The sequence below is a fragment of the Hevea brasiliensis genome, chromosome 8, assembly GCF_030052815.1.
Source record: "Hevea brasiliensis isolate MT/VB/25A 57/8 chromosome 8, ASM3005281v1, whole genome shotgun sequence".
Classification (NCBI taxonomy): domain Eukaryota; kingdom Viridiplantae; phylum Streptophyta; class Magnoliopsida; order Malpighiales; family Euphorbiaceae; genus Hevea; species Hevea brasiliensis.
This window is the reverse complement of record NC_079500.1, coordinates 21324262-21349496: the sequence shown is the minus strand read 5'-3', so window position 1 is coordinate 21349496 and position 25235 is coordinate 21324262. Positions and strand designations below refer to the sequence as shown.

Here is a 25235-nt window from a genome sequence, read left to right as displayed (position 1 = left end):
AAAAATAATTCAAATATTTTTTAATTTTAAAAAAGAATTTTTTTTAACCAAATTATAATTTAATCCTTGATATTTAATAAAAACTATATATTAGTCATTATATTTTTAAAACTTATCTATTTAGTATTTAATATTTTAATAAATCTATAAAATAATCGCCAGTGGTGCAAAATAAAAAATTTATACAGTTTTAAATTCTAATTTTACAAATAAAAATTTGTAAATTACATAATAAAATTTTTAACATAATTAATATAGTTAATTTTATAAAATAACTATCAATTATAAAATTAATTATTTATTAAAATCTCATGAACTAAATACGTGAATTTTAAAAATACGAAGAATAATATGTAAGTTTTGCCAAATTTTAAAAATTAAATTATAATTTATTTTATTTTTAATTAGGAGCTTATTTATAAGTAATCAAAATTTTTGAGGATGAAGTAACTATTATTTTAATTTTTATTAAAAAAGATAATATTTTTGTTAGAAGTTTATTTGTAATTAATCAAAATTTTAAAAGGTATTAAAATAATTAATTTATATTTTAATTAATTAATATTAAAAAATAAAAAAAACAACTCCCGGTTTGGATAAATTGGTCTAAAAAGTTAAAATTTACTACGGGTTTGCAGCTTTCAATCCATGTATTGTGCTAAGAAACCAAAAAAATAAACCCAGAGTTAGTTAACCACGAAAAATAAACCAGAGTTAGAGACGAGCTGACAGATGGCGTGCCATGGTTTGTTAAATTATAATTTTAAAAATTAAATTATAGTTTATTCTATTTTTAATTAGAAGCTTATTTATAAGTAATCAAAATTTTTGAGGATGAAGTAACTATTATTTTAATTTTTATTAAAAAGGATAATATTTTTAGTTAGAGGTTTATTTGTAATTAATCAAAAATTTTAAAGGTCTTAAAATAATTAATTTATATTTTAATTAATTAATATTAAAAAATAATAAAAAAAACTCCCGGTTTGGATAAATTGGTCCAAAAAGTTAAAATTTACTACGGGTTTGCAGCTTTCAATCCATGTATTGTGCTAGAAACCAAAAAAATAAACCCAGAGTTAGTTAACCACGAAAAATAAACCAGAGTTAGAGACGAGCTGACAGATGGCGTGCCATGGTTTGTTAAATTATAATTTTAAAAATTAAATTATAATTTATTCTATTTTTAATTAGAAACTTATTTATAAGTAATCAAAATTTTTTAAGATGAAGTAACTATTATTTTAATTTTTATTAAAAAAGATAATATTTTTAGTTAGAGGTTTATTTGTAATTAATCTAAATTTTTAAAGGTCTTAAAATAATTAATTTATATTTTAATTAATTAATATTAAAATAATTAATTTAAAATTTACTACGGGTTTGCAGCTTTCAATCCATGTATTGTGCTAGAAACCAAAAAAATAAACCCAGAGTTAGTTAACCACGAAAAAAAAAACCAGAGTTAGAGACGAGCTGACAGATGGCGTGCCATGGTTTGTTTGTCGCATTATGCCACCTCAAATATATAGATCTCTCCATTGCGGGTTAAGTGGCAAGGCAAGAGCGAGCAAAAACGATGACAGTTGATAGGTAATCTTCACCGCGATACATTTCAGCTGCACAAACTGGTTGCTGAATTTTCCAGTAGCTTTTTGTTCCATGATTTTCTTGATCGTGAGTTGAATGATAAACATATACGTTGCTCTAACTGGTTCTTTGATTTTAATGATATTCTTTAAATTTCATTTTTTACGTGAAATAGCTGCAACTCAATGTCTTTTTTCTATAGGTTGCTGTGATAGAACATTAAGCTTAGCTTTTGAAATTTAGTGTTGCATATGCTTTTTCAGATGCATGGACTGCTTCGTCAGTGTCTAAAATATGCAGCCGGACTCCCAGCTGCCCATTTTCCCAATGTTCTTCTTATTAATCTAAATCTCTAGTGTACCGTAGCGTCTTCTACTTTTATTATCTTCACAAGCAACAGTAGCATATACACTTGATGTAGGAATTGACCATAGAATTGGATATATATGCAGCCTGAAATAGCAAGCGGTATGCTTTCAAGTGCACAATACATATTATAATCATAAAATTGTTGTCTTCAATTCACAGTAAAATTTGTCACTTAGAACCTTTCATTAAAGAACAGGGTACATATATATACTCTATTCTAAATAGATTTTAATATTCTAAACCAATCTTTCTTATGATAGGGCCATTGAGTTCTTTGTAATTACAATACTCAGTTCTTTCCTCCAAGTGAAATACCCTTCAACGAATGTGTTTGAAGAACATGGGGTTATCACTCCCGTACTTGTGGGTGCTCTAATCATTTATGTGACATTATTATGGATTGAAGAAAAAATCAAAGCTGCCGAATCAAAGTACCAAACAATTGTTGGCAAGGTTCGCCTCTTGGCTTGCTTTCTCTCCATTGTTTTACTGGTATTGATCTTAGTCCCCATCATCGGAATGATTCTTCTGAGCCTATGGACCTGTTTGGTTTTATGGTTACTACGGGAGTCGCGTCAAGAAATATATCACTTTCTAAGCCAAGCATTTGATGAATTGAAGAGGCTATTTTGGAAGTGCATTCAAGCACTGAGAAGCTGTGGAAACCGCATGATGCAGTATTTGAGTAATTGATGAGCATCAATCTGAGAATTTTCCTGTTAATTTTTTTATGTTATATTACTTTGCATCCCATCTGCGCTAAAATGCTAATTTCTTTTCCACCGTTCTGAATCTAGAACAGCTTGTGTTCTCTGTCATGAATGACAGTTTCATGTTTCTGGAAATTGAGATTAGGAGTTACATTTACAATTTTACCCTTCAATGATGATTGAACCAGTAATGGCATTTTTGACTTTTTCGGCTACATTCCTTCTGTCCCTTTTGCTTATTCGCTTTGACGATTTTAGCCAATTTTGCTTTTACTCTCTTATTCCTGGGGCGTGGACAAAACAGCACCGTTCTTCCTGCTTTCTTGACATTTCCGATTATGTAATCCTGCATCCCAACTTCTGACAGATTGCAATCTTCGAAAGATGAGATAATCTCCAAATCGAGACCAGTGTTTCTATTGAGTTCTCGGATCTCAGATCATTTGGTTGCCCATCTCTTGCATCTCTAATCACTTGATAGCCCAGTGTCTATTTTTTTCAACCCTGGAGTGAACTTTGCATGTGGAATCTCAGTTCTTCAATGGTGAATAACTATGTCAGAGTGAATGCGCCGCTCTCGCGATTCGGTGTGCTGATGGCGAAGCTTGAGTCCATAGACACTTCGGCCTCTCAACAATCCCTTGAATCTCTCCTTTGCTTGGATCTCTTTTTCGATCTCATCACCCAAGGATGAGCCCATAAGCCTCTTCCAAGTAAAAATCAACTCATGTTAAATCAGGAATTTTTTTTTTCTTTTTTATGGTTTTTTAGCCCTAATAATTTACGAAATTTTACATGCAGGAGTTTTGTCATACGTTTCTCAGATTTTTTTTTTTAATTTTTGGGATTAATTTGGACTTTTGGAGAATCTTGGGTTATGGGTGATAAGAATGATAATGAACTATTGGTGAATTCCAAAATTTTTGTGCCAAATTGAGTGAATTGTTGATATTCAACATTTTGATGGCTAGGTAAAGCAATAGGTCATGATTGGTGGAGTGAATGATCAAACAATATGTTAGTGCTATCTTATTTTCATGACCCACCGTCTCCTGGTGAGCAATGTTTTACACTTTTCATGAGAGATTTTAGGACTTGATGTGCCTCTTACTTGGTATTTGAGGTTTGTTGTGTTTTGATAGTTGCTTTCACATTGGTTTCCCATGTTATTTGCTCTATGAATGCAAAATGGAAGAAATTGGATCAAAGCCTTGAAAAAATTGGAACGGTCTTGCAACTTATGGATAAAACAGTATTTGTATAAGCAGTTAACTAGATGTATTTGGAAACTTGAATAATTATGATACTTTGTTCTCTGAATCTTTATGGACTCTGGAGCCCATTGATAGCTACTTTCCTTCTTGCCCCCCTTTATTCTTTATGGTTATGCATCATTAGTGGTGGAATGCCTTATGTATGTTAAAATTTTTATATTGATTTGTTTTTTTTTTCCTTATAAAATAAAATAAAATCCATCTACTCATTAAGTATTTCATTTTGATTATTACAGATCATGGAAATTCTGAAGTTGGTTAAAAGAGAATTACTTGGAGAATCTGTTAAACCAATTTGATCAATTTTTTGACAAGGTAATATTTCCAAGTTGGTGGCTTCATCGAGTCATGTTTTTATCTTGAGCTGCCATTTAACTTGGCATTCTATACATTTGAACGAATTGATGGTATTTATACATATTTAATACTGGAAATTTGTAACTTCTCTGCAGATCTTTTTGTTGAACAGATAGAACTGCTCAATTTTTTTGGGTACTATTGCAGAATCTTCTATTGCTACAGCATTATCTGAAAATAGTTTTCCAAGTAAGTTGGTATACTATAAAATAATTTTTTTTTTTTTTGCAAAGTGCAGCCAAAGAAGATATTATCATTTGCTAGTCTTTTAGTTTGATATGTAGAAGGAATTTGATATGTTGCAATGATATGGGCTTAGGCATTGGGCAACTTAGATAGTCTTTTTATTGGGGAAATTACCAAAAGGGTGGGATTGAAAAAATAAATTACCAAAAGGGAGTGAAATATAAATTATTTATCAAAAGGGGGGTGAGATTTGATGACTTGGGAGAGAGAGACTCAACTATGATTAGTGTCTAGCTATTTGGAAAAAATTAAATAAGTTTTTGTGGACTGAAGTGTAAAAAAAAAAAATTAAAAAAGCGGGACGCTACCTATGGTAGAGATCAAGACCTGCACCTTGACAGAGATTCTTTAGCGTAGTGTAAATTATAAAAAAATAATTAAAAAATAAAGTTTCAGCAGGATGCAACCTAGGATAGTGCCTACCTACTACCTGACGTGACCCATTCAGTTGGGCGCTACCCGTGGTAGCATTTAGTTGCATGGCTTCTATCAGGTAGTAGCGAGAAGCACCCCTAGCATGTCCAATCACGTCCCTTACAGTATGCGTAATCACATTCTCGTAGAACAGTATGATGGCAGGTAGACTCTACTATTAGTAGCATCTAGCAGTGTGCAATTTGCACCTTTACCCTCTATCTCTCCTTTTCATTTTATGTATCAGTCAAATCTCATCAACTCTTGAATATATATATATATATATATATATATATATATATATATATATATATATATATATATATTAAATTACGTGTATTGATAAATTTGATGTTAAAGAAAATAATTTTTGTATTAATAAAATATTTTTAAAATTTAATAGTGAAATAAAATATTATGTAATAATTGTAATAGTGTGGTTAAAAATTTGTATTAGTAAAAATAAAAAAATATTATTAGTAAAAATTAAATATTATGCTGTAAAATTTAAATTAAAAAAATTATTAGGTATAAAATGTAATTTTATGTGTGAAGGAGGTCCCATGGCACATTCCGGACACCTCCTCTGTCCTGCATTACACAATGCACCAGCCCACCTCCCGTGTTTGCGATGTTTTCCTTGATCTTCTAGATCATCAACATCCTGTGTAGACATCAGTTGAAATTCTGATTCTATTTGCTGCATGCTTGAAGATGGACCTGCTCATTTCGCATGGAACTAGATTCATAATGCCTAAATAGTCTTACTCTTGATGCAAAAGTCCCTAATCTGGAATCATGGAGTGCAAAATACATCTCAAAAGTTTTTGTACCATCGAACCCATATCATGATGTCGAAGGTATATCTGTGTACGGTCTAGAGAAAGGGGCGAACATTGCATCAAATGGTGTCCTTTCATACTGAGTTTCAATGAAGTTGAATGATGTATTTTCTGCGTTGCATGATGTGAGGATGACAGCATTCACTATCCAGAAGGGCCTTGCATGGATGGACCAAGGGTCCAATACGTGTATTAGCTCTGTAAGAATTTAGTGAATATTGAAATGGATGTTGACAGATCAGCTTTATGAAATTGGATAAGAGGTTGAGTCCCTGAATCATAACTCTCAAAGGGATAGTAAAAGACAAGGTGCAGTACTGCTTCAGTGAATGGCGTTGTAGACTGATGCGATAGCTCCCTTTGTCTTGCTTGACCACCCTTACTCCTTTGCTGTTGCTGCGATTGTGCAATTGGTATATCTTCTACTAACTCTCCAAAAACATGCGCTGATGAGGACTGATCTGGATGTGGTGGTTGTCGATTAATAAGATGTTTGTCTATCTCCAGGGCTTGTAGCATGTTTAGGACTAATTTTTTACTATATGCAACATTTTATGGGGACAACTCTTCCAATGGAACAAGTAATTCTTCCAGACCGTCCTATAAAACACAATGTTGAATATAACAAAATTACACACTTAATTTATTACTTAATAAGCAAATAAATATTTAACAAAAAAAAATGTAGGAATGAGACTTTAGTATAGAATCTATAATAGTTCCTGTTACTGAGATCCATCGTCTAGACACTCAACAATACCACTCAATGTACTTGAATGATCGTGGAGTGGCTTCATAGCAGTTTCACCTAGGACAATAAATTGGTGGTGGTCTATTACATCTATTAATATATTGGACATGAAATTTTGTCTAGTTACCATCATCTTGTCGTAGCAAAGTTTAATGCATGTCGTCTGTTTGAAAGGGGGTCAAGGGATCAGCTATTGTAACTCAAATTGTCGTAATATTCTATCAGGTTGGTGCCGCTTAATTATGTAAAAGTAGATTAGTGGTACCATCGCCCACCACAGATCCTCTCCTTGCATACAATACTCAGACATAGCGTTTAGTACATCTTGGGTGTATGGTTCCCATATAAATTATAAATATAAACTAATGAAAAAATAATTGTTAGACGCAAATAATGAAAATAAGATTATATTAATAATAAATTTATTACAAATATGTTATAATGTGTCTTACATCATGATTCGCCATTCTGTCAATATTGTCTCTCATTTGGATTAGTATATGCATGGTTATTTGTGTAACTTATTGCATGTTACTCAACTTGCAGAGTAATCAATTAATTTATTTTTTAATTTATATATGTTTGAATTTTGTATTAGATATAAAAAGAAATATTAACATATATACCTACTACCTAATGAAACATCATCATGTGGTGCTAGATTTGGTAATGGAGCAACTGTCTTAATTATCTCCCATGCCCAAATCTGTAATGTGAAAAGGGCACTAGAGATCTCTCTAGTTTTAGGATTTGCTCCACGGCAAAGCTTCCTGTACAGATATGCAAGGTATGCGGAACTCCAACTATATTGCTCAGCCCAACTCATATTTGCAAACAGCGGGAGGAACATTAAGTTAACATGAGCATTGGACTTGTCATTGAAAAGCAAACTTTCAATTAGACATAATATATATGCCCATGCATGTATAAGCGAAGTAGCATCGTCCGCTCCTTCAGGAATGACTTGAAATTATTCCATAAGCCATGACATATATAGTCTACATCATTTAAATACGTGTGGAGGTAGTGTTACGCCTAGATATTTTTTACAAATAGATGGCTAATCCAACTTAGAATTGCTAGTTATTGCATGACCATCTATGAGTAATCTAGTAATTATGCCGATATCTTTTAAAGTGATAGTGCACTTTACTATCGATAACATGAATGTGTGCGTCTCAGGCCTCCACTATTCATCTAAAGCTAATGTAAGATGCCAATCTAATATAAAAAAACCTCATTCGGGATACTCTAATAAAATCACTATCTCTCAAATGAGGAACGATCAATTCTGGGGGCATCCAAGTGAAAAACATCTGTAGGTTAACGCTTTTTCCTGCATTGTACCTTTTCAGTTAGACTCCGATCGATGAAGTCTTTGGTGTTTAATTATTGATGGATCTTATGGACCTGTCTGGGGGTAATTTTTACTGTGCATTTGTTGTCCTTCCATTCCTACCAAGGTTAATAATAAACTTGTTAATCTCTCACTACAATGTATTATTATTATTCTTCTATTATAAAAAAAATGAACATTCATTTTTAATTATTACTCTTTTAATCTAATAATATTCATTATATTACCATTTTTTAAAAATTACCAACCCCTCACCATATTATATATTTACAACTCAAAATAAAATTTTGTATTTAAATCTACTACATCAATTTTTGTTTAAATTTTCATATAAGAATAATAATAAAAAAATTGTCAAAATAAATAGTACCTCAAAATGCTGTGTACCTTACTTTTTCTATAGGCAAAGAGAGATAAAAAGAGATCTTTAGAGCCTGAATAAAATGGTACTACAGCAATTTGTATTATAAAATTGTTAAAATTTTTTTTCACAACTCATAAAATGTCATATATGAGAAAAAAAAGTTAATTTTTCATTTAATTAATAAATTAAAATATTTCAAACTAATGAAATAATTTTCTTCACTTTTCTTCTATTATCAAAAAATGTCTTGATAATAGAAGAAAAACTCATTAGTTTGAAATATTTTAATTTATTAATTAAATGAAAAAATTGATAATTTTTTCATATATGATATTTTATGAGTATTGTGGAAATTTTTTATTATTATTGATGTTATATAAAAATTTTATAATACAAATTGTTGTAGTACCATTTTTTTGAGGCTCTAACAATTTCTTTATCTCTCTCTTTCTGCTTGTAGTAGAAGTAAGGTGCAGAGTATTTTGAGGCAATATTTATTTTGATATAATTTTTGTATTATTATTCTTATATGAAAAAACTCCACCTAAGTAGTTTGCGCTTAGCCGGTCCCAAGCCCGGATAAAGGAGGAGGGTTGCGGTAGGTGACAACCAGCGTAAAAATTTTGTCACACCCTATGATATTAGCCGACCCCAAATTTTTGGGATAAAGACTTAGTTGAGTTGAGTTGAGTATTCTTATATGAAAATTTAAACAAAAATTGATGTAGTAAATTTAAATGCAAAATTTTATTTTTAGAGTTGTAGATATACAGTGTTAGGTTAGTGGTGGGTAGTTAGTAAATTTTTATAAAATGGTAATATAATTAATATTATTAGATTAGAAGAGTAATAATTAAAAATAAATGTTCATTTATTATTATTTTTTTTATAATAGAGTGTAGTGAGAGATTAATAAGTTTATTATTAATCTTAATAGGAATGGAAGGACAATAAATGCACAGTAGAAATTACCTTCGACCAGGTCTATCAGATCCATCAATACTCAGACACCAGAGGCTTCATCGGTCGGAGTACATTTGGGAAGGTACAATGTAGGAAGATGTGTTAACCTACAGAAGATGTGTAGATGTTCTTCGCTTGGATGCTCCTCAAGAATTGATAGTTCCTCGTTTGAGGGATAGTGATTTTATTAGAGTATCTTGAATAAAGTTTTTTACTTTAGATTAGCATCTCATATCAGCTCTAGTTAAAAGGTGAAAGCTTGAGATGCACAAATTCATGTTGCTTATAGAAGAGTGCACTATCATTTTAGAAGATATCGACATAATTACTGAATTGCCCATAGATGGTTATGCAGTAACTGACAATTTTAGATTGTATTGGCCATCTATTTGTGAAGAATATCTAGGCAGAAGACCACATTTACATGTATTTAAAGAATGTGGACTTATATGTCATGGCTTGTGGGACAATTTTATGTATTTCTAAAGGAGCGGACGATGCCAATTTGCTTATATATACACGGGTATATACACTGCGTCTAATTAGAGGTTCACTTTTAAATGACAAGTCCAATGCTCGTGTTAACTTTATGTTCCTTTCATTGTTTGCGAATATGAGACTTTGTTGTGTGTCTGCGTGTCTTGCATATCTGTATAGAAGACTTTGCTGTGGAGTAGATCGTGAGAGATCTCTGGTACCCTTTTCATCATATAGATTTGGGCATGGAAGAGAAGACAGTTGCTCCATCATTATTAGATCCAGCATTGCATGATGATGTTCCATTGGGTAGTAAGTACATATGTTAATATTTCTTTTTATATCTAACACAAAATTCAAATATACATAAATTAAAAAATAAATTAATGAATTACTTTGTGGGTGGAGTAACATGCAACAGATTACATTGGCAACCACGCATGTACTAATTTAAATGAGAGACCATATTGACAAAATGACGGATCATGATGTAAAATATATCATAATATATTTGTATTAAATTGATTATTGATATAATTTTATTTTCATGTTTTGCATCTAACAACTATTTTTACCTTAATTTATATTTGCAATTTATATGGGAACCACACACTCAAGATGTAATAAACGCTATGCCTAAGTATTTGCATGCAAGGGGAGGGTGTGTGGTGGGCAATGGTGCCACTAATCTGCTTTCACATAATTGAGTTGCAACAGCTGATCCCTCGGCTCCCTCTCGCTAAAGTGACGACTTGCATTAAACTTTGCTGCGATAAAGTGATGGTACGAGCCCTGGAGGAGGACAAGGCATAGGTGTGGTTAAGCAAGACGAAGGGAGCCATTGCATCCGTCTATAATGCGATTCATGGAAACAGTGCCACACTTTATCTCTTACCATCCATTCGAGAGTTATGATCCCAAATTCCTAAAGCTAGTTCATCAATATTTATTCTGACATTCACTGAATTCTTACAGAGCAAATACACGGATTAGACCTTTGGTCCATCCATGCCAAGCCTTTGTGGACATTGGATGCCATCATCCTCACATCATGCGATGCAACTAGAAAGGACATCATTCGACTTTATTGAGATTCAGCATGAGAGTACCATTTGATGCAATGTTAGCTCATTTCTCTCGATCGTACACAGATGTATCTTTCACATTACGGTATGGGTTCAGTAGTGCAGAAGCTTTTGAGATGTGTTTTGCACCTTATTATTCCGGATTGGGGATTTTTGCATCAGGGATGGGATTATTTGGGTATGAATCTAGTTCCATGCAAAATGAGCCAGGTCCATCTTCAAGCATAGCATGCAGCAAACGAGACCAAAACTTCAACTGATACCCACATAGGATGTTGATGAACCTGACGATCAAGGAGAACATCGCAAACATGAGAGGTGGACTGTTGCATTATGTAATGCAGGACAGAGGAGTTGTCCGAAATGTGACACTCGACCTTCTCTGCACATAAAATCATGTTCTATACCTGATGATTTTTTTCTAATTTAAATTTTACGGCATAATATTTAATTTTTACTAATAATATTTTTTTTTTTATTTTTACTAATATAAATTCTTAACTATACTGTTACAATTGTTATATAATATTTTATTTCATTATTAAATTACACAATATATATATATATATATATATATATATACATATATATACATACATATATATGTACATGGAGAGGGAGAGAGTGTAGATTGCATACTGCTAGACGCTACTAATAGTAGAGTCTACCTGCCATCATATTGTGCTGCAGGAAAGTGATTGCGTGTGCTATGGGAAATGTGATTGGATATGCTGGACACTACGGTAGCGTCTAGTTGCTACCTGACGGGACCCATTCAGCTGGGTGCTACCGTCAGGTAGCAGCTAGACGTTACCCTGGATTGTGTGCTGCTGGGACTTTACTTTTTAATTATTTTTTTACTGTTCACATTATGCGAGAGAATCTATGTTAGTGTGTAGGCCTTGGTTGCTACCCTAGGTAGCGCCTTGCTTTTTTAATTATTTTTTTTATACTTCAGTCAACAGAAACTTATTTAATTTTTTCCAAACACCTAGACGCTAATCATAGTTGAGTCTACCTCTCTCTCTATCAAGTCATCAAATCCCACCCCCGTTTGGTAAATAATTTATACCCCACCTCCTTTTGATAATTTATTTTTCCAATCTCACTATTTTGGTAATTTGCCTCTTTTTATTTAGTTTTCTGTATAGGGTTGCCTACTTTTTGTTGTCTTCCTTTTACATCCCTACCCATGCTCTAGATTTCATATCTGTGAAAGAGATATACCTTTATTTCTGCACTTATTCTAAACCTAATGCTATTTAGGTATCCTTAGGTGATTGTTTGAGGTCAATGAGTCGTCTCTAGCAACTCATTAAAGGTAATCGTGCAAATCTATGTTATATTGCATTATTTTTCGCTCACAATTGTCTCTTCTTTTGATGCTTTATACTCTTTGCATTAGTTGCCAAGAGTCTACCTAAGGTCATTTATGTGGAGCACTGTGAAATTAAATTCGCAAATGATTAGTCAGTTGAGAATTTCTGCAAGCGTAAATGAGTAACACAATTATCAGTCAATGCTATTTTGGAAAAATTATGAGTATTGAGAAAGGTCTAAAAAATGGCTGCAGAATAATTAGTCATGCAAGGATGATCTTTACTAATAAAGTATACTTTTTTTTCATTTCATGTGCTATTTTTTTTTTCTTACTTTTGCTCCAGAAGGGATTACAAATATCAACACCTTTTAGAGGTAATTTTATGATCTAGAAAACTCATATGATTTTTATTGTTTTTATATTTCCTGGCTTTTTGTTGGCCACTTACTGCAGTACTTTTTATATAGAGCAACTTCAGTCTCTTTCTTGTGGTATTAAACAAAATCAAGGACATCAACAGGATTTTGGATAGAAAAAAAAAACTTAGGTAATGTTATAAAAAAATATTACCACATGCAGGAGATAGAAAGTTAACTATTCTTTATGAATTTATGCATTCCCTATGAAAATTGGAAGGTACTAAAAACAATAACACATTTTAAGTGGACGAGTCAATAAAGCAAAGAAAGTTAGGACAGGTTTAGAAAAAAAAATGAGGATTCTCATCCCGGTGCCTGCAACTCCTCATAAAAATCCATGCTTTCAATAGTAAGAAAATTGGCCTTTTTTTCCTGGCTTTTATGTTGTTGAGTTAATTGAGTAAATTGCATTGGTGGGGTTTTCTTCTATTTCATTACATTCGAAATCTAAGTAATAAAATTTCAGAGTGCTGTCAGGTAAATGCCGGATTAAGCCTTCTTTGGAAGTTATGGCTTTTCTTGAATGATGTCGCTTAAATTGCTAATTGATATAATTTATTTTTATCTTTTCTTCTTCTATAGGAAGTTCCAACAAACAATCCTGTTTGTTCTATGTTAGGTGCATCCTTTTGGTTCTCAACAATAGAGGGAACTGGCTTTGAGGCTTCTGAATTTGCTTTTTGTTGCTGGATGAGTTAATTGCATTGATGGGTTTTCTTCTATTTCATTCTTTGGAAGTTATTACTTCTGTTGATTGATGTCATTGATTTATTTTATTTTATGGATTTGGCATGTTGGGCTTACTTCCATCTGATGGATTTAAAGTTTTCATTGAGGCTTTGTGGGAACCCCTCTTTAAGTTATTCTTCTCCTCAATGATGACTGGGTATGGTCATTCTGTAATTCTTATACATGCTTTATTCTGTGTTCACTTGTCAAAGTTGGAATGGATTGACAACATAATAACAACCATTTTTGTGCCATCTATTACCTTTGGGATTTAACTCACAGAAATGGGACTTCTTGCAGTTTGAATAGGCCTTATTTCCAGATCTTATCAATCTAAAAGCAGGGTGTTAATTATGCTTTAATTGCTTGAAGTACTAGATAAAATTTCCAGTTTCCTGTCTTCAACAATATGTTAACTGTTATTCTCTTATACAGTATTGGTTGTTTATGAATCTTGTATCTGGTTGAATTGGTAAATTGAATATAGATATTGTAGGGGTTTCTTTTATCAAATATAATTATCAGATGGATTTTGGTTTTCTTAGTTTAGTTTGTTAGAACTGAAAATGTTTTTCTTATCTAAACCTCTTAGTGACTGAGGGTTCTCATTGATTTATTGATTTTCAGATCTTGCCGAGTTAGATTATTATTTATTTGTGGGAAATTTATTTTTCAGTCCCTAATTTTGCCATCGTTAACACTTATGTCCCTCGTTTTTCTGAAATTGCTGATTTACTACCTAACTTTTCATTCCATTGAATACTTTAGTCCTTCTGCTAATATTTTTTAAGCATATTCCATCAATCAAACAAGTCAGATAAGAGTTTTTTTTTTAATTCCTATAGTACCACTATCCCTATCTCCTTTGTTTCTCCTCTCTCCCCCTCTCTTGCATCTCTCTCTCTCTCTCTCTCTCTCTCTCTCTCTCTCTATATATATATATATATGTTCCTAAACTCCAAAAATCGACAAATCCCCCAATTCTGAAGAGCAAACTGAGGCTGAAATGGGATTTTTTCCCCATGGAGTAGAACCTATGGAAGACATTCCTATTTCCAGATTCAAGACTAAATAAGAGAGGCTAGATACAGTATGGTTAAGCAAAGAGAACATCAAACTGAACTTATTTTTATTACTGTGCCCAGTGAGAGTGATCCAGTAGCATTTGAACAATTTGATTCTCCTGCCAAGACTATTCCTATTTTCTCTTTCCCTCCCGTTTCACCGCATGTGATCCCTGGTTGTACAGTTCCCATGTAAAGAACACTCAAGTCGGGCATTACCAACTCGTCTTTGAATGTTTGAGAATTGACTCTGACGAGTGTCTGAGTCTTGCTTGGGTGCTTCACCTTGTGGCGGTTTAAAAAGAATGCTAGACTTGAAAGCATTCCCAGAGTGACAATCCCAACTGAGATTACAATTGCCACTTTCTTAGACAGTTTCACTGGTTGTGTTGCTATTGGGATTGGAATGTGGATGGTGATGGTGATGGTGATGGTGATGGTGATGGTGATGGCCGCTGGCTTTGATCTGGGGTTGGCCCAATTAGGACCTTGGGGAAGAAGGGTTGTTCTAGGGTGGAAAAGACCTGGCTGTCAAGCAGAGGCAGTGGTGATGATGAGTCTATGCTTGGCAGTGGGGCTGAGCTGTTTGGAAATAAAGGCTGGTGGAGGATTCTTCTGTGAGTTTTGGGACCAGTAGTAGAGTGTAGAATTTCATTTGCAACATTAGGCTGAGGAGATGATGGTATTGGTAGAGGAGAATTATTTGTTGGATGGATGAGGCGGTGGTAGATGGACAGACTCATTAGCTTTTGGTAGAGGAGATAAAATAAAAGGGTATTTTGGTCTTTCCATGTTAAATAACGGCAAATTGATTTTAAAATGGATTGAGGGACCTATTTGTTGACATAATCATTATCTAGGAACTACATAAGCTATTTCTGAAAAAACGGTGACATAAGTGTTAATTATGGCATAACTCAGAGACTTTGTGGTAGGGGAGGGCAGGCTCTAGCATTATAAAATGGACAAATTACTTGTGTTTATATGTAATATATTTATAATATGCTGCCTATTCAAAGTCATGCAATTTTTTTAATAATAAATACCAGTTTAACACTGTATAACTTTGAAGAACTTAGATTAGAAAGAAGACAACGTAAAATTTGTTTTAGTTTTTGCTATCTATTTTTGTAAGGAACTACTAGAGGTTTATTCATTTTTAGATGGCTATATAAATAAACCTTCCATTTTTCAAAGATTATGCACATAATATATCATATGAGAATTGTGCATCTAATGAGATGTAAAAACAATTAATAAGGGAATTATACGTGAGATTTATTTTTTACTGGGGAAAAGAAACAAGAGGAGGGGGATTACTCTTTACCTCCTGCATCTTAAAGGGACCACCTAAGGAGTTTGGTGTTCTAAGGTGGTGCCATTTCTGATGCTTTGCTTGTTTAAATATTTTTCCTCACTTTTACTTTGGAATGTGAATATTCCCATAATCCTATTTTTCAATTATTTTATTAAATATTTTTTTACTGCTTTATCATTTTGTTCTTCTCAATAGGCCATTTATTATGGTTAGCATGCATTTTCACAATTATTAAGTTGTTTTGTTAAAGCAACTGCATGAAGTCGAGAGGAAAAGTGCTGCTCTTTAAATGCAGCAGTTTGTTGGTGAAGAAAAGAATCATTTACTGGACTACTTAATATCGCTACAACTGGAAAAGGTAATATGTAATTTCTAAAGCTTGTTTTGCTATTCAAAGTTCTTCTAGTCAAGTATTTGCCAGTGTTTCTAAATTACTTAAACTTTTGCCTGTGATGATGTGCTAATATCATATGCTTGTTGCAGGCATTACATAAAGTTGGTGATACTGATTAATAATGCTTGTCATAATAACATACTGTTGTAAAGTGTTTTTTTTTTTTTTTTTTTTTTTTTTTTTTATAATTTATTATTGATTTTTTTGAGGTCAAACTGGAAATGCAGCTGCTGTTCATGACTGTAACATTGGTTTAATTGGAAGTTTCCTGTGAAATTGTCTCTATTTGTTCATTTTTGACATTTCGTAAAGTATGTTGATTATTATTTTCTTGTTCATTGCTAATCCTGACAGCCATGAAAACTCAATTTGCTTCCGATATTATTTTAAATTAATTGCAATGATTTACTTGCTGACGCTACTAAAATTTAGTCTAATTTATGTTGGTGATGTATAGGGACAAGATATGGCTTTTGGTTTAACTGTTGGCCTTGCATGGTGCAATCTATCAGGTTATAGCAAACACATTCCCATCATTTCCGTTCTTTGTCCTGATTTTACAAGTCTCTCACATGCCCAATAGCACAATTTTTTTTCTTAAATAGCCTATGTTTCATTAGTCTTCCTATGTCTAATATGGATTTGATTCCTACCCTCCCTCTCTTTGTCTCACATATGGACCCTGCTTAATCTATGAATTTCAGGTATTTTTTGCAATTAATACAATTGTAAATGAACAGGTAGCTGAGGTGTCAGAACCTACATCTAACCTATTCTGTAGTCCATGGTCTCCTTGCAACTCTTTCACCTAAGATGCATTCCAAGGTTCCACCTCAATCAGAGAATTCATCGACTGGAATATGGAATATTAGGAGTAAAGATTGTGCAGAACTTGTAGAAAACACTTCACTTGAGTTCCAGCCCTTCATTTCCTTGACAAGGGACTATCTAGCGCGTCTACTCTTCTGGTTAGGTCACACCCTTTCTCCATTTTGTCATAGTGCTTTTGCACCACCTATCTCCCTTTTTCTTCTTCTTCTTTTCCTTTTTTACTTTTCCTAATTGGAAACTTCAGCTGAGCTGGAAACTGATGATGGTTACAATTTTGGTTAGCTGCATATTTCTTGGCTTTTTTGGTCAGAAATTTAAAATTATCGAAATCTCCATAGCTTGCTTGGAATTGAACAGGGATACATATTTCTTTATGCATTTACTCTAAGCCATTAGAGCATCTTGTTTTCTTCATGATTTATTCTACTGCATTCAACTTTGCTTTAAAATGCATCTGTTACGCATTATAGTAGGAGGAAGAATAAGTAGTTGATTGTAGTGGATAAGGTTGGAGGGAAATATTGTTAGGCAGTCAGTTACACAACTGAATCAGTTAGCAGCTGATAAGATACTCTGTTATAAATGAGGGATATTGCTTGTATCAACGCATTCAATTGTGAAATCAGTAACAAGATACTCTTCTTCTCTCAAGATTTTATTCTTTTCTCACCTAAGTCTCTCTCTCTCATCTCATTCTTCTTCTTCCGAGTATTCTGTTCAATGTCTATGTTCAGGAACTGATCTTGGACTGATATCTAACGTTTTGGTATCTAACAAATTTAGTGGGTAAGGGTAAAGAAATCAGTTCTGGAGAAAGTAAGGAGGCAGCTGCTTCTGCTGGATCTCTTGGAGGCAAGGGTATTTTACCTACACCTAAGGAGAATGGAAATCAGCCTTAGAAGGAGTCCAACATTGCTGGATCTATGATTGCAATTAAAGGTATGCCTAAGAATTTACCTAAACTCAAAACTTCTTACTTTTGATGTTAAAGAAAGCTTGGATTAAGAAATGTATCAAGTATTTTGAGGTCTATGGAATACCCAAGGATCAAATGGTGGAAATTGCTAGTTTGTTTTTGTAGAAAGAGATGATTCTCCTTAATATCAATTAATCTGTACATGGGTATATATATACAATTGATTCCTATAATTGTGTTCTACTAATTAAGAAGAAATCCTAAATAGGAATACAGAATACAGAATATACAGAGAAATAATATAGTGATCGACTTTCCATAACACTCCCCCTCAAGTTGGAGCATAGATGTTAATCATGCCCAACTTGTTACAAATGTAGTCAATCCTAGCTCCATTCAGAGCTTTTGTGAAAATATCTCCTAACTGCTCTCCAGTTTTGATGTGTCCTGTTGAGATGATCTGTTGTTGAATCTTTTCACGAATAAAGTTACAATCAATCTCAATATGTTTGGTCTGCTCATGAAACACCGGATTAGAAGCAATATGGAGAGCAGCTTGATTATCACACCACAATTTCGCAGGCAGGGAGGTCTTAAAACTTGTCTCATCTAGTAATTGAAGTATCCACATTACCTCACATACTGATTGTGCCATGGCTCTGTATTCGGATTCAGCATTAGATCGAGAAATTACACTCTGCTTCTTGCTTCTCCAAGACACCAAATTTCCTCCAACAAAAGCGCAATATCCAGTAGTTGACCTCCTGTCAACCTTAGATCCAGCCCAGTCGGCATCTGAAAAACATTCAACATTCAAATGCCCATGATTACCATATAGCAAATCTCTTCCTGGAGCGCCCTTCAGATAACACAAGATTTGTTCCAAGGCTTCCCAATAAGCAACAGTTAGGGAAGACATAAACTGACTTACCACACTAACGGCATAAGCAATGTCAGGACGAGTAACTATAAGGTAGTTCAATTTTCCTACCAATCTCCTGTATCTCTCTGGATCTTCAAACAACTCACTATCCCCTGCTAACAGTTGTAAAGTTGGAGTCATTGGTGCACTACAAGGCTTAGCACCTAATTTTCCTGTCTCTGTCAATAGATTGAGAATATATTTTCTTTGAGACAAGAAAATACCCTTCTTACTTCTCATAACTTCGATACCCAAGAAATACTTTAATAATTCCAAGTCTTTGGTCTGAAACTGGGTTTGGAGGAAGGTTTTAAGAGATGAAATACCTGCAGAGTCACTCCCAGTGATGACAATGTCATCCACATAGACTACCAGGAGAATTAGACCAGCCTCAGATTCCCTATAAAATACCGAGTGATCACACTTACTCTTTTGCATACCAAATTCCTGTACTGCTTCACTGAATCTCCCAAACCATGCCCTAGGACTTTGTTTCAAGCCATAAAGAGACTTTCAAAGCCTACAAACTTTACCCAACTCCCCCTGAGCAACAAACCCAGGTGGTTGCTCTATATACACCTCCTCCTGAAGATCACCATGAAGGAAAGCATTCTTGATATCCAATTGATGCAGAGGCCAATCATATGTAGCTGCTAAAGAGATAAACAAGCGAATAAAAGTAAGTTTAGTTACAGGAGAAAAAGTGTCAGAGTAATCAACCCCATATGTCTGAGCATATCCTTTTGCTACAAGGAGTGCTTTTAACCTAGTCACAGAACCATCAGGATTTGCCTTTACTGTAAATACCCATTTGCAACCAATAGCTTTCTTACTAGTGGGTAAAGGCAACAGTTCCTATGTACCATTAGCATCTAAAGCCTCAATTTCCTCTTTCATAGCATCACATCAGCCAGGATGAGACAGTGCCTCACCAACAGTATTAGGGATAGGAACAAAGTCTAAATAAGTAACAAAACATCGAGAACAAGAAGACAATTGATTATAAGAAACAAAAGAAGAGATAGGGTAAGTACATGAACGTTTATCTTTACGAAGAGCAATGGGTAAGTCTAGATCAGAATCATGATCAGTATGAGGTACAAGATCTTCCAACGAAGTAGCTGGTGGAGGATCTGAGTTAGGAATCTCCAATCTCCTAGAATAAGCATGAACAACGGGAGGTCAAGTAGGTCTAGAGATAGAAGAAACAGGCTGTGGGAGAGGACTAGACATTGGTTGGACAGTGTATATTAAGAGATCATCCTCCTCTCCCTGACTCTCATACACAGATGATTGAGGAAAAAATGGAGTGGACTAAAAAAATGTGACATCTGCAGAAACAAGATAACGATTAAGAGTAGGAGAGAAACAACGGTACCCTTTTTGGAGCCGGGAGTACCCAAGAAAGACACATTTGAGAGATTTTGGATTCAATTTAGTAACCTGTGGACGAACATCACGCACAAAACAGGTACAACAAAAAATACGGGGTTCAATAGGGAACAAAGATTTTGTAGGAAACAAAGCAGTATAAGGAATATCCCCATTAAGGACAGAAGACGGCATACGATTGATAAAAAAACATGCCGTAGAAACTGTATCCGCCTAAAAGTGTTTAGAAACTTTCATATGAAAAAGAAGAGCACGAGTTACCTCAAGAAGAAGCTGATTTTTTCTTTCGGCCACGCCATTTTGGGATGGGGTATCCACACAGGAAGACTGATGAAGAATGTTATTTTGTGTCATATAAGACTGAAATTGTGCTAAAAAGTATTCTTTGGCATTGTCACTTCTTAATATGCGCACAGAAATATTAAATTGAGTTTTGATTTCATTACAAAAGGCACAAAAGATAGAAAACAACTCAGAACGATTCTTCATTAAATATAACCAGGTAACACGAGAGTAATCGTCAATAAAAGTAACAAAATAACGAAATCCAATTTTAGAAGTAACAGAACAAGGACCCCAAACATCAGAATGAACTAACTCAAAAGGGGATGAAGCCCGTTTATTGACTCTAGACACAGAAGGCAAACGATGATGTTTTGTAAACTGACAGGACTCACATTCTAGTACTGATAAAGACTGAAATTGAGGACACAGCTTCTTTATGGTAGACAAAGAAGGATGACCCAATCTACAATGAGCTTCAAGAGGTGTTAAGGTACTGGAGCAAACAAGCGACCCCGGTACATGATTTTCCAGAATGTAGAGACCACCTGACTCGCGTCCTCTACCAATAATCTGCTTCGTCGTAAGATCCTGAAACAAACACTGGTTAGGAAAAAAAGAAACATAATAATTTAAGGTACGATTAAGTTTACTGACAGAAAGTAGATTAAAAGAGAATTTTGGTAGACACAAAACAAAAGACAGAAATTGACGAAGTCGGGTTCGCAGTTCCAGAACCCATGACACAAAAAGTAAAACCATCAGCTAAAGTAACATTAGAGGAAGTGAGATTAGACTGAAAAGCAGATAGAAGACTAGAATTACCTGTCATGTGATCTGTCGCACCAGAATCAATATCCCATTTGAATGAGGAAGACACAAGGCATGTAGTAGATTTACCTGACTCAGCGATCGCAGTGACAGGGGAACTGGTAGGCTTTAGAGATGCCTGATACTGGGAAAATTGTGCAAAATCCTCTGCAGATACCAAAATAGTTTTCTCAGAGGAAGATACTGGAAAATTCTCTGCTGCCATATTTGCCATCTGTGATCGTTGATTTTTCCTCTGAAGTTGCGGACAATTATATTTTGTATGGCCAGGCTCATGGCAATAATAACAAACGATTCCTCTTGAGTCCTGATTAGAACTAGCCTCTCCATTACGCTGACATACATTGCTGTAATTCCTCCTCTACTTTCTCTTCTATTACCTGTTGTCCATTTGGATTACGCTAATAAGAGCACTCTTGGCAGTGTGAAGATTGGGTACTCTGCACGAAGGACCCGTCTCAACGCTTTCATGCAAAGAGGAAATCTCGAATCGAGAGAATATGAGATTTAGCGCCTCATACTCGAAAGAAGGCACGCAAGAAAACTCATAATGACCGGTTGCTCCGTTGGGCTCTTGAACTTTCACATCAGGACTAAAAGGCAACAATACATTAAGTTCCTCATATACCCGTTTAAAATCCATAAAATAAGCCGTGAGAGACTTATCCTATTTCTCAGCACGGTAGAATGCCTTACAAACATCATAAATACGGGAGATATTTCCTTTACTAGAATACAGAAAATCTAAGTAATTCATCAATTCCTTAACAAATTCACAGTGATTAATTAAACTAATTACCTCACTGTGAATCGAGTTTCGAAGCTGCAAAAACAACCGAGCATCCTCCCTTAGCCAAGTTTGTCGTGTATCATCAGTGGGTGGATCTTTAGTGAGGTGATCATCTTTATCAATGCTACGCAAATAGACCCTAACAGTCTCACTCCACTCCAGGTAATTCGAACCATTAAGTTTGTGTTTCATGATCTTAGTCATCATCGGAATCACATCAGAAATAACATTCTTATTGTCTGCCATTTGTTGAGACAAAGAAAACTAACCGAAACGCTAATCCAAATTGCTTATAGCAGCAAAATAACCCAAAATCACAAATCAAGCAAATACCGAAATAGGATCTGAGAGCCAAACCTCAGAAGTCCTTTAATGGTGTATTGGATCAGGCAACAGCACACAGTGGTAGAATGAGGGGGCTGAGGCGATGCCGACGATGTTGATCGAAACGGTCGAAACGGCCGATCGGAGGCCAAGGTCTCTCTTAAGCTGGGTGGTGAGAACAAATAATTAGATTGATGACCTGCTCTGATACCATGTAGAAAGAGATGATTCTCCTTAATATCAATTAATCTGTACATGGGTATATATATACAATTGATTCCTATAATTGTGTTTTACTAATTAGGAAGAAATCCTAAATAAGAAATCCTAAATAGGAATACAGAATACAGAATATACAGAGAAATAATATAGTGATTGACTTTCCATAAGAGTTTTTAATGGATAGGGCTGATGGTTGGTATCATAATTGGGTTACGGGAGTTGGATCTCATAATTGGGAGGATTTTGAGAGGGAATTATGTGCAAGATTTGTGGAGGATGTAATTGACGAAGTTATGAGGATAAAGCAGGAAGGAACAATTGAAGAATACCAAGATAGGTTTGAGGATGTAAGGATTAGACTTGAGAGGGTTATGCCTAACTTGGGTGAAGCTTATTTTCTTTCTGTATTAATGGGGGAATTAAATGATGATATCAGGCCTGCAGTAACCTTCTACACTTTCCCATGGTTTTGAGATTGCTAAGTTCCAAGAACAATTCTTGAATAGTAACAAGAGAACTTCTGCTTACACCAAACCCTACCAAAATAATTTTAGATCTACTTCTTAATACTTCTTCAACGCCTTCCTATAGATTTGCAGAGTCACATTTCACCAATTCCTATACACCCAAGTTGGGGAGGGTATTGTTACATATTATAGGAGGAGCAGGAGGAAGAATAAGTGGTGGATAAGGTTGGAGGCAGTGTTGTAAAAGTCAACCAAAGGCACCAGGCAAGTTGAGAGGCGAGGCGAGGTTGCTGCAACTCCTCAGGCAGAGGCGAGGCTACTGCAAAAAGGCGGCCACCTCCAGACTTGAGAGGCGATAATCGACGAGGCCATGAGGTGCCACCTTGTGAAAGTAAGGGGAAACCTAAAATCTATCGTGACTTACCTACCCAGTACCAGTGTTATCGAAGCGAAAGGCGACACTAAGGCAATAGAGTACCCTATGGCCTTAGGCGAGAGGCAAGGCGAGGCGAGGCGAGGGCTTTTTTAAAGCAAGACGCCATAACCTTAATTGCCTAAATTATATATATATATATATATATATACTTTTAAACAGTTAATTAGTAAATTTGCAGAGTCACATTTCACCAATTCCTATACACCCAAGTTGGGGAGGGTATTGTTACATATTATAGGAGGAGGAGGAAGAATAAGTAGTTGAGAGTGGTGGATAAGGTTGGAGGCAGTGTTGTAAAAGTCAACCAAAGGCACCAGGCGAGTTGAGAGGCGAGGCGAGGTTGCTGCAACTCCTCAGGCAGAGGCGAGGCTACTGCAAAAAGACGGCTGCCTCCAGACTTGAGAGGCGATAGTCGACGAGACCATGAGGTGCCACCTTGTGAAAGCAAGGGGAAACCTAAAATCTATCGTGACTTACCTACCCAGTACCATTGTTATCGAGGCGAAAGGCGACACTAAGGCGATAGAGTACCCTATGGCCTTAGGCGAGAGGCCAGGCGAGGGCTTTTTTAAAGCAAGGCGCCATAACCTTAATTGCCTAAATTATATATATATATATATATATATATATATATATATATATATATATATATATATATATATATATATATATTCATACTTTTAAATAGTTAATTAGTAAAAAAACATATTAAAAAGAAAAAAAAATTATTTACACTATATTTATACATAAAATAAGAGAAATTGAAAATAGTGCATACCTGTATTTCCAGCTTAAATATAAGATACAAGTGAGAGTGTGAGACTGTAAAATTGAAATATATGGCACAAGTAACAATACAAATAATAATAAGAGATGTTAGAAAAAGAAATAGTTCATACTTGCATTTTCAGTTTATGTATATGATAAAAGTGATGCTATAAAATTATACATAATAAATAAAAAATAAAAAATAAGTCATAAGTCATAGAATAAAAAATATAAATTATAGAATTTCATACTTTAATAAATAAAAATAAGTTATAAGTCATACTAAACAAAATGCAAGAAGTACATAAAAAACTTATAACTAAAACTACTTATTATCAAGATTTCTAAAAGCATTTTCATTTTCAACAGCGGCCATCACAAATTCTTCTTCCTCTTCATCATCATTAACTTGCGAAGAGGATGCACCTCTCATTGAACGAGGCCTTCGAAATGATGGAGTTTGAACTGGTGTTGATCTTGCAGCTGATCTCGATTCATAACAAGATTCAGAAACTCCAGCTGCTTTATCAATATCACCCTAGGTCAAGCGTGTCATCCATGAAAACAAGAGAATCATCATCATCATCATCATCATACCCATTGACTTATTTTAATTTACCAAGTAGCCACTCATTACTTTCATCAATATTTGCCAAATCAAGAGTTGTTGTGATATCCCCAAAAGTGTGTCGGCGCAACAACACTTGTACTTCACATATACCAAATTGTCCAAGCGTTCTTGAAATAGTCGATTTCTTTTCTTATTATGAAGCTGTCATTAATTTTACAGTAACAAATAAGTTAAACTTCAAACTCAAAAGGCTTAAGATAAAATAACAAATTAAGAATATATATATATATATTTTACTTACATGCTCAAGTACACTCCAATTTGTTTCGCAACCACTTGTACTACATGTGAGAATCAGAACCTTTACAACAAATTTTTGTAGGTTTGAAGTTGAAGAATCATATGTTTTCCATCAAACAGCTATTAAAATATAGAACAA

General features: G+C 34.3%; 1 long non-coding RNA gene across 2 annotated transcripts; it reads left to right on the top strand.

The window, feature by feature from the left end:
• Window positions 1–2438: 2438 nt before the first annotated feature.
• On the top strand, window positions 2439–17652 carry LOC110659397 (uncharacterized). Of its 2 annotated transcripts, XR_009150647.1 has the most exons (6): window positions 2439–3382; window positions 4180–4258; window positions 4396–4489; window positions 12066–16008; window positions 16502–16556; window positions 16785–17652. It is a non-coding gene; the product is annotated as an uncharacterized LOC110659397 (long non-coding RNA). The 2 variants fall into 2 exon arrangements; XR_009150648.1 differs by lacking the exon at window positions 16785–17652 and having other exon boundaries at window positions 16134–16777.
• Window positions 17653–25235: the final 7583 nt, after the last annotated feature.